The sequence below is a fragment of the Rana temporaria genome, chromosome 11 (assembly GCF_905171775.1).
Source record: "Rana temporaria chromosome 11, aRanTem1.1, whole genome shotgun sequence".
NCBI lineage: Eukaryota > Metazoa > Chordata > Amphibia > Anura > Ranidae > Rana > Rana temporaria.
In genome coordinates this window covers 134,198,979-134,217,040 of record NC_053499.1, presented here as the reverse complement: position 1 = coordinate 134,217,040, position 18,062 = coordinate 134,198,979, and positions in this window count along the sequence as shown.

Sequence of the window (18,062 nt, the reverse complement as noted above, 5' to 3'; positions counted from 1 at the left end):
CGAACCATCCCGCATATACGAAAATAAAACGGTAACCAAAATACGAAACGATCGGAATACGAGAAAATCGCGTCGTACGAAAAACTAACGGGTACGAACAGGAAAACGGGCGTCTTACGAAAAACGAACGGAAATGAACCTACGGAATGATACGAAACGGAACAAAATAATACGAAAAATAATTCTGTGCACATGTCTAATAGGGAAGCTTATGTAATTGTTATAGGAAAAGATCTGAACACAAATATTCAGATCTGATCACTCAAGAATTTTTTTTGTGCTTTCTTTTCCAATACACATTTTGTGGAATAGTTGATTACACTATTAAATGATATGCTTTAAAAAGTTCCCTATGCTTGCTGCTGATGTGTCAGGAAGCTTTAAGGAAATTCCTTAGGTCCACTCCCCGGAGCTTGCACCCGAGTGCCTTGTCTTCAGTGGTTTTCTGGAGATTAAGGGAGTAGAATTGAAAGACGCATATGAACACATCCCTCCTCCATTACACTGCAGGAAGGGATCTTTTATTTCAGGGGTGTTGGCCAATCTGTCACCTTCAGACTGACAAGTTTAACTCAAGAAAAACAAGACTTAAATTTTTTAATGGCATGTCAACCCTTATCTATTATTTTTAAAATTTTGTTTCGAATTTCGAGGAGTGTTTTGCCCTTCAAGCGACCTGACGTGTGACTAATACTGCTGTAATGAGTGGAACATCGGGATGTACATCTTCATGTAAAACTCCCACTTTAGCACAGCAGCATTAATCCTTAAAGTCCTAAAAAAAAAATGTACTTAGTTCTATTTTAACCACTTCAGCCCCAAAAGATTTGGCTGCTGAATGACCAGGCCATTTTTTGCGATTCGGCACTGCGTTGATTTTAACTGACAATTGCGCGGTCATGTGGCGCTATACCCAAACAAAATTGACGTCCATTTTTTCCCCACAAATAGAGCTTTCTTTTGGTGGTGTTTGATCATCTCTGCGATTTTTTTTTTTTGCACTATAAACAAAACAATTGCGTCAATTTTGAAAAAAAAACACACAAATAACACAAACATATTTATTACTTTTTGCTATAATAAATATCCCCAATTTATTTTTATTTTTTTAAAAAGCAATGTTTTTTCTCAGTTTAGGCCGATGCGTATTCTTCTACATATTTTTAGTAATAAAAATTGCAATAAGCAAATATTGATTGGTTTGCACAAAAGTTATAGGGCCAGATCCTCATAGCGAGTACGCCGGCGTATCTACTGATACGCCGACATACTTTCAAATTACCCGCGTCGTATCTTTAGTTTGAATCCTCAAACCAAGATACAACGGCATCTGGGTTCGATCCGACAGGCGTACGGCTTCGTACGCCTTCGGATCGTAGATGCAATACTTCAGCGTCCGCCGGGTGGTGTTCGAGTCGTTTTCCGCAACGGGTATGCAAATGAGCTTTTTACGACGATCCACGAACGTATGCGCGGCCGTCGCATTCTCTTACGTCGTCTCTAGTCGGCTTTTCCCGGCGTATAGTTAAAGCTGCTATTTTGCGGCGTATAGATAGACTTGCCATGTTAAAGTATGGCCGTCGTTCCCGCGTCGAAATTTGAATTATTTTTTTTGCGTAAGTCGTCCGTGAATAGGGATGGACGTAAGTCACGTCTAAGTTCAAAAAATGACGTCATTTCGCACAAAGCACGGCGGGAAATTTCGAAACGGAGCATGCGCAGTTCAATCGGCGCGGGGACGTGCTTCATTTAAATGAATCACGCACCCTACCCGCCGATTTAAATTCCGCCGCCAGAAATACACTACGCCGCCATAACTTACGGCGCAAAATCTTCCAGGATTCGACTTAAAGCCAGGTAAGATACGGCGGCATAGAGTATCTCTGATACGCTGCGCCTATCCAATTCTATGTGGATCTGGCCCATAGCGTCTACAAAATAGGTCATTATGGCATTCTTTTTATTAATTTATTTTTATTAGTAATGGCGGAGATCTGTGATTTTTATTGTGACATTATGGCGGACACATCACACACTTTTGACGCTGTTTTGGGGCCATTGTCATTTATACAGCGATTCGTGCTATAAAAATGCACTGATTTCTGAGGATTTTTTTTCAGGCGGTACAGCGCTAAAAATAGCGCTGCTATACCGCCTGAAAAACTCCTGCACTGCATACTCAATGTGAAAGCCCAAGGGCTCTCACACTTGGGCACTGATTGGCACCATTGTGAATGACTGCAAATCAATGATGCCCAGCAATGCCACCCATAAGTGCCATCCAGTGTCCATCAGTGCCACCTATCAGTGCCCATCCGTGCCCACCTATCAGCGACCATCAGTACCCATCCATGCCACCTATCAGTGCCACCATAAGTACCAATCAGTGCCACCATAAGTACCCATCAGTGCTGCCTATTGGTGCCCATCAGTGCCGCCTATGAGTGCCCATCAGTGCCACATACTAGTGCCACCTATCAGTGCCCATCAGTGCCGTCTTCCAGTGCCCATTAGTGCCGCCTATCAGTGTCCATCAACAGTGCCCATCAGTGCCACCTCATCGGTGCCCATCGGGGGCCATCTTATTAGTGCCCGTCAGTGCAGCCGCCATATCAGTGCCCGTCATTGAAGTGAAGTTTTTTTCAAAATTTTCTGTCTTTTTTTATTTTTTGCGCAAACAATAAAAACCCCAGAGGTGATCAAATACCACCAAAAGAAAGCTCTATTTGTGGGAACAAAATTATAAAAAATTTGTTTGGGTACAGAGTAGCACGACCGCGCAATTGTCATTCAAATTGCGACAGCGATGAAAGCTGAAAATTTGCTTGGGCAGGAAGGTGTATAAGTGCCTGGTATTGAAGTGGTTAAATAAAAGGTCAACAGGTCAACCCCTTAATACAGTGGTATTTTCCTTTTGGGTTAAATCCAATGTATCTTCTGAAGGCCCTCCTGGCAGACTTTTTCTCCGTGGATCTGTGTTTATGTGTTCTCAAGGCTATAACCTTCCCAGTTATCTGCTTATTCTACACTGTCACCATCATTAGACTTTGTAATGGGCAGTGTAGAACTGAGTATTCTTTTGGGGATAATAATAAAAAGTACAGCGCTAAATAGAAGATATATATGATATCTATATTCATGTGATAATAAACCTTACGGTAAAAAATTAGTGCTAAAGTGATGTAGCAGTGATAAATCACATATAAATCAATGTCTGAAAACTCAAGAATAAACCAGAAAAAGACATTCACAACTGTAAAAAATTAGAGAAATTTGAAAAAATCTGTGAATCAAGTCCTGCAATTTTGAGTTTGACATGTAATTTGCAGACGAATAAGAAGTGATTCAAACTCAATCCTTAAAGGGTTAAGCCATAACAAAGGAAGATTGTGATAAAGAAAGCTTCTTCCACCAAGGGTACAACCAAAAATGGTGATGTAGTCTCCTTACCCTAACTCTATGACCACCGTGACTGCGGTCTCTTCAAGCGTGGGGATTTAGGTCTCCCTATAGACCTTCTGTAGGATGTCTGGACTGATATCTGTTGTCTCAAAAGGATGGGAACAGAAGGAAGACCATAGCATAATACTGTTTAAAAGGATTTAATGGCTAAAAAAGAATTGCACTTACAGGATGGTGGTTGAAAGGCGCAATAAAAACATCCGTTATTGGCGTGGCGTCTCATCAAGGCTTCTCCGTCTTGTTCTGTGCTCCGTGCTGTGTTTCTCCGTATGGAGAGGCGTGATGACGTCAAACCTGCAAGCCACACCTACGCATTTCGCTGCCAATCCCAGACGACGTACGTTGGTGACGAAACGTGTAGGTGTGGCTTGCAGGTTTGATGTCATCACGCCTCTCCATACGAACAAGCCGGAGAAGCCTTGATGAGACGCCACGCCAATATAGGATGTTTTTTTTGCGCCTTTCATCTACTATCCTTTAAGTGCAATTTTTTTTTGGCCTGTTTAATCATTTTAAACACTATTATGCTATGGTCTTCCTTCTGTTCCTATCCTTTTGAGACAACAGATATCAGTCCAGACATCCTACAGAAGGTCTATAGGGAGACCTAAAATCCCCACGCTTGAAGAGACCACTGTCACGGTGGTCGTAGAGTTAGGGTAAGGAGACTACATCACTATTTTTGGTTGTACCCTTGCTGGAAGAAGCTTTCTTTATCACAATCTTCCTTTTCTATGGATTAACCCTTTAAGGACTGAGTTTGAATCACTTCTTATTCGTCTGCAAGTTACATGTCAAACTCATAATTGCGGGACTTGATTCACATATTTTTTTCACATTTTTCACAGTTGTGAATGTCTTTTTCTGGTTTATTCTTGAGTTTTCAGACATTGATTTATATGTGATTTATCACTGCTACATCACTTTAGCACACATTTTTTACCGTAAGGTTTATTATCACATGAATATAGATATTGGGCCAGATCCACGTAGAACGGCGTCATTTTAAGCAGGCGTAGCGTATCGTAGTTATGCTACGCCGCCGCTACTTTGACAGGCAAGTGCAGTATTCTCAAAGCAAAGTTGCGGCGGCGTAGCGTAAATAGGCCGCCATAAGCCCGCCTAATTAAAATATGGAACATGTGGGCCTGTTTTATGTTAATGTATTGTGACCCCACATAAATGACGCTCTTTACGAATAGCGCATGCGCCGTCTGTGAAAGTATCCCAATGCGCATGCTCCAAATTAACCCGCAAAAAGCCAATGCTTTCCACGTGAACGTAAATGACGCACAGCCCTATTCGCAAACGACTTACGCAAACAACGTAATCGACGGAAAATTTGGCGCTGGCCCGACGTCCATATTTAACATTGGCTGCGCCTCATATAGCAGGGGTAACTTTACGCCGGAAAAAGCCTAACGTAAACGGCGTATCTGTACTGCGACGGCCGGGCGTACGTTCGTGAATTGGCGTATCTAGCTGATTTACATATTCTAGGCGTAAATCAGCGTACACGCCCCTAGCAGCCAGCGTAAATATGCAGTTAAGATACGACGGCGTAGGCGACTTACGCTGGTCGTATCTTAAAATTCTGGCATATCTTGTTTTCGGAATACAGAAAAAAGATACGCCGGAGCATCTTAGAAGTTACGCGGCGTATCAATAGATACGCCAGCGTAACTTCTTTGTGGATCTGGCCCTTTATATATATCTTCTATTTAGCGCTGTACCTTTTATTATTGTCCTTGTTTTTGAATTGATGTATCTAATTCATGGTACTGGCAGCTTTATTTTTTCACTGTCATTTAGGTGTTTTTTTCGGTTCATATTATTATTATCAAGCACAGTGTTTGCCTTTTAGTCTTTTTTTTTTTAGTATTCTTTTGGGGATGTCTCATCATAAAATAATGAGGTCAGCATGTGACTTGCCATCAACCAACGAAAACTGAAATGCCCATTTTGGGTGAACTTGACTGTCCCTTTTGTGCAAGGCTAGATCAATGGGTAAGCAGGGAAGCAGCCTTGAGCAATTTGATAGAAAGGGGCAGGGCCGTAGATAATTTTTTTTCCTAGGGGGAGTTTAGGTCTTTCAAACTCAAAGGCATCATTTACACTTTTTTATGTTGGGGGATGTACAGTAAAAACATGTGAGAGCAGAGTGGGGCCATGAGGCTTTGCAATGAGACCTTGCAGTAATTTCTTGCTATTCAGGGGACCCCTTATTAAACAGAGGGGATTGGGCACAATAGAAGGGGGGCTGCACTTCGAAACTCTGATTGCTTCTATTGTGCTGATGCTGAGGCTAAACAGCAGGGACACTGTCTGGGCATTTTGCCAGGATGCTCTGTGGGGGTTTGAACACCCCTGACCCCCCCTTATCTACGCCCCTGGAAAGAGGGGCAGGACCTGCAACCAATCTTGTTGTGGTAGTAGGTAACAGCTCATGGTAGGGTGCACTTTGGCCTTTTTGCCTTGGCTGTTAAAGGACCTTGTCCTGGCATTGCATATGCATGTGAAATGACAAAATAAAAATGATACAGTAACATTTCCATTTCCATACCAATGTACAATATCTTGTCGCCACACTAGGTGACAATAGTTTGATTAATAAATAGTATCTAATATGACATATCTAATATGACACATCGCTGTTTGTTGCTTTTTTTTTTTCTTTTTTAAATTTGATTTGCCTGTCACTCTCATTTTCATGTTTGATTCATTGGTTCATTCCTGCTGAAGATATGATTCATGGATCAATTTGTTTGCAAATATGATTGAAACACAGCAAAAGCTATTTTTAAATACTGTCTTTTTGCTGCGAAGGTGTAAAGCCGTTAACAAAGGTGCAAAATCAATAATAACAGCAATCTTCTGAGGATTTACCAGTTTCAAGCAATTGAAATATACATTAGAGATGCACATGGTGGATACAGAGATACATTGAAATAAACCACACATTTGGAATAAACTGGACGACAAAATAGGAAAACAGCTACGTATTTTAATGCCAATTTTATTCATAAAATCTATACATAGGTAACTGGAAGAAGAATGTCTGTGTGATAGATATGTGCATGCATGCATTATTTTGCTTTGTTGCTACTCCATAGTCCATGATCAGACCATCTTGGTCTCTGGACAGCCATGTTGTGAACAACCCAGTAGGGTAAAGCAGAATGGACCACACAAAGTTTAGGTTATCTTACCATCAGGGGTGCTGCTAGGTTGTCAGAATATTTCTGCTTCATTAAATACAAAAATGGGCCTTTAAGGCCTTTAAGCCTTAAAGGTGAAGTCTACCCCAAATTAGTATTTCAGGATAGATGCAATAATGTCATGCTCTAACTTAGCCTTTGAATGTTGGCCTTAATATTACCCCTAAGCCTCTCCCATCATCCCAAAACCCCTCCACGGTGCTATTGAAGGTGCTGGGGTAAAAATGCAGATAAAAAGCCTTTGATGCTGTAACTATGTTTCATGGGTCCTCGTAGCAAAGCCATACAAGGGGTATTCTGTCTCCCCAGTCTCTGTTTCCAAAGAAATTCCACTAGTGGTGTAGACCAGTGGCTCTCATCCTCCGTCAAGTACCCCACAACGGGCCTTGTTTTCAGGTTTTCCTTTACTTTGCACAGCTGATTTAAATCAATATCAATTACAGGGTATTGATAAGAACTATTTTATAAGGAAAGTTCCCAAAACATGGCCCGTTGGGGGTACTTGAAGACTGAGGTTGAGAACCACTGATGTAGAGTGTTTTTACAGCAATTTTATGGAGACTTCCAAACTTTATATTCAATTCTCCCAAATGCCACTGCAACCTGTATAATTAATTGAACCATATAGCAATTCCATGGTCTGATATGACTAGAGTTTCACCCTTGGTCTGCATCACTACACTAGTGTCCAGGAGAGTCATGTGAGGGGCAGAGACATAGTGAAAATGTTGTCTGATTCCACCCCTAGAGGGCACTCTCTGGGACACTATTGATTAGACTCATGGCAAAAGTGATTTATATGGGCATCTGTAATTTTTAGAATGTACTTGCTTGCAAGTAGTACTAAATTTTGGCAACATGGGCATATTTTAACTTAAAGGCTGGTGGGAATAAAGGCATAATTGATGATAATTTGTGCATGCTGTATGACATCCTAGAAATACAGTGTATGTGATAAGGTTGGCAAATAGCACATACCACACCTACTTATATACGTTTCTGACCCTTTTCTTACGGAACCTATTACCCATAGTCCAGACAGAGAAATACGATTTTCTCAAATTATCTATTTGCTTTAAAAGGATTTTAGTGAACTGGGCTGAAGATTCACCTTGTAGTGGATTAACAGGCCTATTAAATAAGGTGCAAGAGGCAATAGTATATGTAAAGTTTAATGACTAACAGTAGCCAATCAAATTTCAGTTTGAGGTCAAAACAGTGGAAGATCAATGCTGATTGGTTGCTGTGGGCTAATGAACTTCACACACTTTGGCTTAGTGAGTAAATCAGCATGCATTTAAAGTCATTTTAAAGTAGTTCAACCAAATTATTTTATAAAAGGTACGACACCTGTAATCAGAGACAATATCAAATTATAACGTTACTTGAAAATATACAGGGTATAAGCAGGTGTATTTTGTAACTTCATTGACAATGTAAAGGGTGAAATGTTCACCATTTTACAGTGAAACGCGCTAGCAACATTAAACACAACACAACGTGTTATTGATCTGTTAAGACCACTTTAATGTTCTGGTCTTCATATAATAAATTAAATAAGCATGTAATTGCTTTCCCAGCAGTCTGCTACATGTGTCTGGACTACATATAAATTCAGTGGTTTGGATCATTTATTTAGTGATAAGTCAATATAAAGAGAGGCAAGGGGGGTTTGGGATATCTTCCACCTTGCTTGACCCAAAGTCCCATAGTCACCTCCTGCACTACCATCATTTTAATTACAATCTTGAACATTTTGTTGACCTTTTTGTTGACCTTTCTTTCTGACATTCAAACCTAGCAACACCCCTGCTGTCCAGTTATAAGGAAGAATGGAGAGAAAAGAAGAAACGTTTCAGATTTTTCAGAAATTTATAAATTTAGATTTAGTTGAAAACATAGAAAATCAGAAATATAAAACCTTTAAAATTAAGGTTACGATCAGTTAAATTATTTTTTGCCAAACGATAATAAATAAAAGGATACTTTCACTTAAGTCCAAATTTTGGTGCAGAGTGGAGTTAAGAAAAATATGATAAAATCATAGGGTTACAAGTATCGACCAGTAAAGGGTCAGTCCACCTACAACTCACAATTTTTGGAAGTTGGTGGACTTCACAGATATATGTCTCAGGGACTCTGTTGGTGAAATCTCTGCGCTGAGTTAACTTTCTAGGCCTCTATACCTGCTGTGACCACTATATATGAATTTATATATTTTCATCTTTAATCTTAATCTACTATAACAGGCGCTTCAAGAACATGCAAAGGTGGTGGGGACACCTCATACTCCCAGGTGGACAGGGATAGAGTTGGGAATTATAGCATTTAGATCTCAATGTTGGAGTACCTATAACATATAAAAAGACAGGAACTGATTCAGCTCACCACGCTCCACTTATTACGAAATAATTCCTTTTTGGTAGACTGACCCTTTAACACTTTGAACCAGTGATTCCCTGGGCCTGTAACTATACAGCAGAGGAGACCCTCTTTTCTGCGACCACTTAATCAGATTGTTTTTTTTAAACAGGTATAATGGTATTTTGAGCTCTGACTTCTCATGAATATGATATTTATTAGCTTCTATGAAAAACAAAACATGACTCATTGTTGGTCTGAAAACCGTGAAGTCTTTTTTTTCCCACTTTTCTCTTTTTAATGGTTATATTTTGTGACTGAATATAAGGCTCAAAACAGTTATTTTTTAATAGTTTGAATACATCCTGCCACATTTATTTTCCATTTAAAGAAGAATTCCACTATAAAACTTTGAAAATGGGGTTATGTTTTATAAAATCAAGAGCTGTTACAATCATTGAAGGATCTGACCACCAAAAAGTGATATATCAGCTTTGGATAGATGCTTAAGGTCCATATCTCTCTTGAGTATTGTTGATTCTACTGGTAAGATATCTGTGTTCGAGCACCCTCCTTTCCAACCCTTCTATGGTCATTATGAGGGGCTCTTACTCTTCCTGTTGGATTGTTTTACGAGTAATATTTTGTAGAAGGTGACAGTAGAAGCTGGAATATGCAAAGGTGGTCAGAAATACCCAACTAACTTGGGTCTTTTCTCTCGCTTTCTTTCCTTTTCCTTCTCCTCCTTTTTTCTTTCCGTTATTTTTTTTAAAGAATTTTTAATTGGATGCTGATGGGAGACTATGAAGCCTTTTTAATTTCCATCAGTCTTTAAGGTATTGTGTTATGAGGCAGTGAAACAATTCTTAGCAATTAAAGTTTCCGCCTTTTTCCAAGTTATGTGGACATACAGTTTATCTGAACACTACTTCATAACTTTTCCCATCCATAACGCTTTGCAATAGGCTCCTGATACAGCAGGCCTCGTAACCCTAGACATAAGATCACTATATTGAATCGAGACTGTATGTTAGGCCTTCCTTTATTGCCATCTATGCATTCTGATTATTACAATAAGGCCATTGAACATTTCGGAGGGTGCATCATATTGTTAATATCTATGTTGATGTTGTGTATGTTTTTTTATATAAGATGTTTAAAACTTTACAATAAAAATTATTAAAAGAGAAATACCCAAAACTTCCAGGTGGACATAGAGTCAGGAATGATTGGAAGAGTCTATTGGAGTATCCCAATAATAGGAGAAACCAGGAGCAGACTTAGTACATCAGCATCCACCTATACCTGAAATATCACTTTTAGATAAGCTGACCCTTTAGGTTTTACCATCTTTTTTGCAACTGTGGATAGTTTACAGACTTATGCTGCGTACACACGATCGGTTTGTCTGATTAAAACGGTCTGATGGACCGTTTTCAGACAAACCGATCGTGTGTGGGCCCCATCTGTTTTTTATCCATCGGTTAAAAAACTAGGAACTTGTTTTAAAATTATCTGATGGTTAAAAAAACGATAGAAAAAAACGATCGTCTGTGGGCACGTCCATCGGTTAGAAATCCACGCATGCTCAGAATCAAGTTGACGCATGCTTGGAAGCATTGAACTTCATTTTTCTCAGCACGTCGTTTTGTTTTACGTCACGATCGTTTTTTTTAACTGATGGTGTGTAGGCACGACTGATGAAAGTCAGCTTCATCGGATATCTGATGAAAAAATACATCAGTCCGTTTTCATCGGATGAACCGATCGTGTGTACAGGGCATTAGCGTTCTTCTTTAAAAATGCAGAGGGCCTTCTGCACTGCATCTCCACAGGCTCAAAGAAATCAGCAATTCCAAACATTATTACAATGCTGTTATGTCAAATAAAACATTAAATCTTTTCACTTAAGTCCACAAAATTCAGATTTATGGCATTCACACTATTATTCTTTACTGGCTGTATGCATAATGAAGGCGATGCCCACCGCAACCATACTCCAGCTGATTGGTGGCAATGGGCAACACCTACCTCTTTCTCTTTCCAGTTTTTATAAGCGTAGTTGGAAGACAGAAATATATCAAAAAGTACAGCAGGCACAATGAACTGTCTGCAGACAGAGGTCTGATGTGCAGGAAACGTTTAGTCAGCACAACTAAGTGAGCTCTTTCGCTTTCGCATTTCCATTTTTTTTTTTGTCTGTAGTGTCCCTTTAATTTTGGATTCATTCCCAAAAAATTCTTACATCCTCTGTCACATTCCACTAAAGCATGTACAGTGACAGCATTTTTTTTTTCTAATTTAATAATTAACTTTTGGATTGGTAAAAATATGCCACTTAGCGAATCCATTGGCAAGAGCCAATTATGATATTCTGCATTCCGCTCCACTCCACGTTTCAACTGTCACATAGTTCAACCTGCTCAAAGAAGTTTGTATTTAATAAAGACAAATTCAGTATGACACAAGAGGTGCTATTTGTACATACACATATTAATGCCTTCATGGTTACTCCTACTCAGTAGTGCAATAACAGTGCTAGTACTGCCTCTATTCAGCTATATAGTATATGTTTGCATTGGCTTGTTATTGCATTTACAGCTAAATCACTTACATTAAGTTTATATAAGTACAGCTTTACATCGTATAATATACAAGGTGGACAAACATGTGGTCCTCGTCACAGAAAAAAGAGCAGAGAGTTATGAAAACAGTTCCGCAGTAAGGGTATGTTTACACTGGCGTGATTATACCTCCCGACGAATATGAATAAAAGATGAAAGGTTATATTGATGATTTTTTTTTTCCTTTCTAATCCTTCAATCTTTAATCTGGCTTTAATCCAGGTAGTGTTTTTAATCCTTCTTTCTTTCTATAATTCTTTATTTCATATAAACTTTTATCATTGATTAATTGAATAATTTAAAAAAGACAGAAAGTAATATAACAATAACATTCTATTTTTCACTGACTGTGATTTAAATAAAAAATAAATTAAGATCGAATGCTGCAGCATTCTGCAGTTGTAAATATAAAAATAAAACACAATTGAGGATAACAGACAAGAGAAGGTAAGGGCTGTAGGATTTTTAATTTATTTTTATTTTTTTCTCCAGCTCTTTGGAAAACAACTATAAATCTTTCAACGGAAGTAAGAATGCATGTGTATACGTACCCCAGCTGTTTTTGAAAATGAGCTAGAACCCAGATCAGCCAATCAGATCTCTGCTTTTGCTACTAACTTGTTCTATAAAATGGCAATATCTGATTGGCTGCTGTGGGTTAAAACACTTTGTCATAACATTTTCAAAAAGGTCCTCAAACATAATTCCCTAAACTGATAAGCAATTTACAGGATAATACACCCCAACTGCAAACACTTGTCAGCGGAATGGCATTCCTGTATAACAGCATCTTAACCTGAATGCTTTTATATGGTTCCAAAACTTTTGTAACCAGGCTACACTTGGGCCCACAGTGTTGCCTTGCTGTGCCCTGAACCCAGCTGTGACAATGTGACATAAGACCACATTGAGGATTCCTTGTTGATTCACATCCATTCCTAAACAGTGAGATGACCTGGGAACAGAACGTGGATGCCATGCTGACATCTAGCTGTATTGTATTAGTCTCAATAACTCTAGGTGCCATTGTCTAGCTCCAGCGTTGAGAAAGTTTCCCACCTTTTTTCTGGTTTAGACGTGCCTCTCTCTCTCTAAAGTAGTAATTACCTCAACTGACCACCAAAACCTTAATGGGAAAAGGCGGTCCAGCAGCTTACTGGAAGTTCAGTACAGCACCACTCTGCCTTACTAGTACTTCTGCCCTACAACTGAGCTAAAGAGATATTTTTAACACTGTGTATCATTTACCAAAGTATCTTGATGGAATGCTTATCTTAAAAAGTCTGTGTTGCCCATATCATTTTTCTGTCACTTTCTAAACTGGACAAAGTAATGAAATAACAAAAATGGCTCATTTGGGAAATACGGACTGTTTGAGATTGTCCTTTTTACAGACATTTCAATAAATGAGGCATGTTACAAGATGAAATGTTGTATTTCGTGGTGGAGGTGAATTATTCCGTTTAGTAAAAAATAACCAAACATGCGATTTTAATGTCCTTCATGATTTGTGATCGATGAGTCATGGTAAATAGTAGAGACGAGCAAACAAACCAGATCCAACATATATTGTGCTGATTTTCCCATGTGGATATGTGCAAGGCTTGTACCATTTTTAATAGCTAGTTCATTTCCACAATACAGGTATGTCCTCCCATCCCTTCTTGTACCATTCTGCCCTTTTCCATAGGTTATATCATTAGACACCATTCCCATAAAAAAAATGGAAGAGCAAAGAAGCAACTAACTATTTTTGAGTGTGCTGCTGCTGGACGCTCACTGTCATTGCTAACTACTGCCATCCATCATAGGTCACAGTCACAGTGCACCACAGACTGCTGTGCTCTCACTCAGTGCCACATCATCAGTAACAGCCACTCTGATTAATCACTGTTAAAACGCATAAGAGATGTCATCGGTCTGCTGACCCCCTTTTAATGGAATAAAGAAGGTTACCTCTAGCATTGAAGTGCTGCCACCCATGTTTTGTGTTATTATATAACATCCAATGCATGTTGTTTGATAGCGTACACAACTGCACTTCCCACACAGTATGTAATAGCTACAAAAAAAGCAGAGGGATATCTTACACTATTTCCAGCAAATGGACAAAGAGAACATTTTGGGGTTTATTGGTTGCTTGTTCTGTCAGCCTGTGTACTAAAGGACTAAGCACCCAAAGATTCTCCCAAAAAGTAACTGGTCTGTGATAGCGCTGAATAGATAGAAGTGGGATATTGATGCTTTTGGATTTAACCCAGAATGACAGACAGTGATTTAGCAGTGTAGACTAAACCTTGTTATGATCTTGGGCTGCTGCCTCTCTAATAGTCTCAAAAGAGGACATACAGTAGCTATGAAGCTTCGGGGTAAGTGTTGAGGAGTACACTAGATATGTGCATTCCCGTTCGTACGAATGTTATTTTCGTACGAAAATTTTCATTTTCGTACCCGCGGAATAATGTGTACATACGAAAAAATTAAAGCACCAAAATACGAAAACGATGGGATTACGAATGAGCCGCATAACGAACAACCGCAAATACGAACGAACGATCCGACGAAAATACGACAAAACGAAAACGGCAAAAGAACGAAAATTACATCTATAACAAAAGATTTGCATTCTGTATTTTGTTTGAATCCTTTTTCTGTTCGTATTTTCAGTTGTATGTTCATATGACATCTATAACAAAAGATTTGCATTCTGTATTTTGAATTCTTTTTTTCTGTTCGTATTTTGGATTCAAAATACAGAATGCAAATCTTTTGTTATAGATGTCATTTTCGTTTTTTTGAATGGGCAGTGAGTGTAGTTAGTGAAGCAGCTTCTCTTTTGTGCTGAGTAGTACAGTAAAGCCAAATAAACTTTTCTGTGGATTTTCATCTGAAGGGAGATCAGTTGGCCAGACTTTTGAACCCAAAAATGTTTTTTTGATGGAGTTTAAAAACAAACGAATTTTCTGAGAACGAACGGAAAACGATAGTTTTTATGTTTGTTGTTAAAAAAGTCTGACCAAGTGTATGGGGCTTAACAATAGTTAATATGGATGAGCCGCGTGTTGAAAGTGCTGCGAATCCCGCGATATATTTAAGAAAGTACAAAATGACGAAAATCCTTTTTCTGTTCGTATTTTCAGTCGCATATTCATATGACATCCACAACAAATTGTTATAGATGTCATATGAACATACGACTGAAAATACGAACAGAAAATAGAATTCAAAATACAGAATGCAAATCATTGACGAAAATTCACGAAAATTATTGTCTAACAAGTAACGAACATGAATTAAACAGAATAACGAACCATCCCGCATGTACGAAAATAAAACGGTAACGAAAATACGAAACGATCGGAATACGAAAAAATCTCGTCGTACGAAAAACGAACGGGAGCGAACAGGAAAACGGGCGTCTTACGAAAAACGAACGGAAACGAACCTACGGAACGATACAAAACAGAACAAAAAAAAACGAAAACATTTTCTGTGCACTACAAAGAGTACACTACAAAACTTCATGACACTTAAGGAGTTTTAGTCCATATTTATATTGATATAGAGTGTCGTGAATAATTTACTGGCTTATCACAATACTCTATATCAGCCTTTCTCAAACTTTTCAAGACAGAGGAACCCTTAAAATAACTTTACGATCTCAGGGAAACCCTGCTAAAAATGACTATGTCTCCATGATACATTAGTGTGATGGTCAGTGAGAAGAATTCTCCTTACACTTGTGGTCATTGGGAAGAATTACCCCCTTACAGATAGCTAAAAAGATCAATGGTGTCAGTGGAATTGAGAGACTGAAATTGATAATTGTTCAAAGAACCCCTAGCGACCTCTGGAGGAACCCAAAAATGTGGACCCAAGCTCCTAAAGTGACATGAACTTTTGTACTGGGCGCTCCTCAAAACTCACACCAATGCTCAGAAAGTAATTGGCCCGAAAAACATTTTTGTAGTCAAGCTAGCAACCATTTTTACAATTTTTTTCCAAAATGTTAAGCAGCCATAAGTTTTAGGCCAGAGTCATTTCTCTAGCACTTACAGTGGGTCAGCCAATGAGCATCATTGTCTCCGTCACTCAGAAAGTTATTCTCTTGTGCACTTGTTAACAAAAAATAAATAAAAAATGATAAGTGCTACGAATTTACCAGGGTGACAAATACTAACCATATTATGTGTTTCGTTCTAACAAGTACATTTTAATTTGCTCTTCCATTGGAAAAAAAGTAACCTTATAAAAGCCCATGGTTGGAATATATGCAAGCTTCAGTAAATAGTCACACCATAAATCAAATCAGGAAGGTAAGGTGGATTTTAAGACATTTGCTCATCTCTTGTTGATGTGGATGGGCACCGCCATTTATAAGTGTGGTGCTGAGTATGGGTAGTGTAATGTCTAGTTGAGGTAGTTGAGATGGAGAAAGAGAAGAATGAAACATAAAGTATTGCTTAAAGTTAAACCACAGTTTATGATGAACTATTATATTATATATGTTTCCTGAAATTCTGTGGTATCAAAAAAATTCTGCTATCATGACTGACCAATGTGGTGAAAGACAGTTTTCGATGTTGACCAGTGAAGTTTGAAATTGACAATGATTAAAAATATCTTACAAAGCTCTTTATACATATATTTATAACTTAATGAGTGAGCCACATCAGAGACTCTGTAAGGGCATGCTAAAACCCTAAACTAATGGCTCCTGGTTGTGAAATAAATCATGTAATCATTTAAGACATTTCAAATAAATTGTCATGAACAACTCCATCATCTAAAGTGTTTTATCAATTACCTATGGCGTGCCTACATTTGACATTTCTGTGTATATAAATATGTTTCCTGTTGTAATCAATGCAAGATTGAATCAATGTTTGCCATGTGCAAAAATATTGAATAATTCCCTTTGATTTGGCATCTAAGAGAAAACTATCTAATAGAATCAACATGAAGGAAAAAAAAATTCTGACCTTGAGAGTGAAAGACAACAGAAAAAGCTGCACTTGTTGCCCCCAGTAACTGAGTTTCATTTTTAGTGCTTTGGTTTAAAAATCAAGCAAATTGGTCAATTTGTTAATAGGGCTGCTTTTTAAAGCAACTCAATATCTAAAGCATACACCTCAAACAAAGTGTTGTCTAGAGCAGTGTTTTTCAACCTTTTCAGTCAATTATGGACAATCTCGAGGCAGTCTTTAAAAATGACGGACAGTCTCAAGGCATCCCATTCTAAAATGTAAAAATGATTCTAATAAATTTAATGCAGCAACATCCACATGTCCAAGTAGGACACCCAAGAGGGGAGATATTCTTCCAAAGCAAATACACTTTTGCAAACTGGTACTGACTAGTATTCCAATGTTTCTCCATCACCCCACTGCTGATGGAGAGGGGCAGGGGTTGGTCAAACAAGAATGCTATGCAGGCGACTGACATCCTCCTTATCAACTGATGACGCCATTGGTCATTAGGACGCCAACAGCTAGAAGGTTCTAATGGTGCACAATGAAAACATGTGACTTGGTGTAACTAAAAGGCAGCCTTCATTCACACACTGGCTTGTATACAATTTTTGGGCAATTTTTAGGCATTTTGCCAAGGTGCCCCTGAAGAAACCTCAAGCCACCCTGGTTGAAAAAGGCTACTCTAGAGAGTTCCTAAAAACATACTTCTCTTGCTGCTCGCGGCACTGATAACCAACTTAAGAAATCTTTAGAAACTGTCACTTCCAGATGTCAGTGCCCCACTACTCCCAATAGTTCTAACTGCCAGTCAATATGTCATTGCTGTCAGGGGTGGACTGACAACTCATGGGCCCCCCGGGCAATAGAAGATTATGGGGCCCCTGGGCTTACATATGGCCACCACGCCAGGAGGCAGTGCAGAGGCAGGGCAGCTACAAACTCGGGATTTTCACATCAAAAGCATGTCGGTTTTGGACATATCAGGGACAGATGTAAAAAAACATAGATTTTTACATACTGTACCTGGTTTTACTGAGCCTGGCAACCCTGATGGGGCCCCCTAGTGGCATGGGGCCCTCGGGCAGTGCCCGAGTGACTCAATGGTCAGTCCGCCCCTGATTGCTGTGCCCTGTATCAATGTAGAGGTCGGTGGGAGGTAAAGGGAATTAACACTCCCCGAAGTCAAGTTTCTCTTTGCAGGGAAGACTTTGTTTGAGGTTTTAGTTTTAGCGACAGAGTCACTTTAATTTACCTGAGCCTTGCTCAGTCTGCAGAGAATCATACAATTCACGAATCACAATTCTTTTTATTACTAACTTGTGTTATTCTCTTCAGATCAGACAAATCCGTATGCAAATATTTAGGAGAATCAAAAAGTAATGATTCAGCGATTCTCCTGATTTAATCATCTCTACTATCTTGTA